The 1,785-nt window shown below is 38.9% G+C and overlaps 1 non-coding gene across 1 annotated transcript; it reads right to left on the bottom strand.

The window, feature by feature from the left end:
- Positions 1-273: 273 nt before the first annotated feature.
- Positions 274-346, bottom strand: Trnar-ucg (transfer RNA arginine (anticodon UCG)). The gene has a single exon. It is a non-coding gene; the product is annotated as a tRNA-Arg (tRNA).
- Positions 347-1,785: the final 1,439 nt, after the last annotated feature.

Genomic DNA, 1,785 nt, shown 5'->3' with positions numbered 1-1,785 from the left:
AAAGGAAATGGGACATATGACAGCCAATCAGAAGATTGCGTCTTAATTTTTTTTTCAATCATCTTCGTCGTAGTCGTTAAAAACCCCTTAATCTCCTAATCAAATGGACAACCGCCGTGCGTTCTTCAGAATCAGTTAAATCGAACTAATGAGTTTTATTACAAAATGAAAAAAATGCATTAATAACATTTTTTTCCCTTCAGTCGAGAACAGCAGATGGATTTTTCCTTATTGATTAAAGGTGACGACGGGCTAAAAAAAAAAAATAAAATTCGACCACGAAGGGACTCGAACCCTCAATCTTCCGATCCGAAGTCGGACGCCTTATCCATTAGGCCACGCGGCCGATATATTTTAAACTTTGTTAATCTGACGTTAAATATCAACATTCTTAAAACAACCTGTTAGTGACCTGGATGTGCAATTCAGAGATATTGTTGGGAGTTTTGCAAAATGGGTTCAAGGGTATTAGCTTAAAAGTCAAGTGTAAAGAAACTACAAACTTATAACTTGCAGAACACAAAGACTTTTGTAAAATATTATTATCTCTATATATATATCCGAAAATGTTTACATTTATAACAATGTTTGGTCTCTAGTCGCAGGTGTTAAAAAATTGTTGATCAAAATCCAAAACATTAGGGAACGTCCGTGGCAAACGTCGGATTGTTTCGGTAACTTTCGTCTATTCGAATATCTTCGTAAATTTCTTCCGTAAACTTTTGTGATTACTGAGTTGCGTTTCGTGTAGGTAAAAAGTAGTTTTTTGAACCAACCAGTCATTGTTACTAATAAATAATAATCAGATAATTGACGTCAAATATTATGTAACAATCAATGAATTTCATTTAATAGTTGCATATATTTTTACCATTCCTGACAAACGAAAATCTCACGTCTCTTTGCGCGTTGGTAAGATCCTTTGTTTAAAAAAAACATGTAGCCATAGTAACGGTGATCTTCTCACACGCGAAGATAACGTGTGAAGATGTCATGGTTTCGCGCGAAAGTTCATCTGGCCCCAGTTGTTCCAAAGGGGATAGCGCTATCCACTGGATAAATTTCTATCCAGTGGATAGTGCAATTGGCTTCCCTAATACTTATCCACTGGATAGAAATTTATCCGATGGATAGCGCTATCCAGCTTTTGAACAACTGGGGCCTGGTCTTTCATTGGTGGTTGTGAAATAGAATGAATTTCTCGCGAAGGTTGCCACTTCAGATTTGAAAACGCCCCTCTCCAGCAAATCCACACTGCAAGAAGCCCACCTCACAAGAAAGAAAAGAAAAACTGTGGGAAAAAGTAAGCCCCTTCCCCCACTGGGGGTGGGTGGATGGGGAGCTAATTAGAAATGCAACCTATCGATCATTTGAGACAAAAAAATATTTTAAAACGAGCTGCGCGCCTTATAGGATTGCTTGAACGGCTTGTTGCAAGCTAGAGGACGCAGTCGTTTCGCACGTGAAGAATACCCATCCAGAACTGCAAACGCTACCCCAAAATTGGAGGGCCCCTAGCCTAGTTTTTGTACTTGAACACACAATGAGGCATTTCAGCGGGCAGCTGACCTCATATTACATTCTTATCTGGCCACCATCACTGCATCAGTATACGTACATACTCTGCGCAATTTCTTTGCGGATTTCGCTTTTATGACCTATATTTGGATTTAATTGTTCAGTGACAAGTCTCTTAACTGCTAATAGATGCATGGTATCTTGGCTGAAACGGTCTGCTTTGGATTCGATGGCCTGTGCTTGATTGAGAGGTATAACTTACTGAAA

This window comes from Porites lutea, chromosome 14 (assembly GCF_958299795.1).
Source record: "Porites lutea chromosome 14, jaPorLute2.1, whole genome shotgun sequence".
NCBI lineage: Eukaryota > Metazoa > Cnidaria > Anthozoa > Scleractinia > Poritidae > Porites > Porites lutea.
This window is presented reverse-complemented; position numbering and strand designations above follow the sequence as displayed.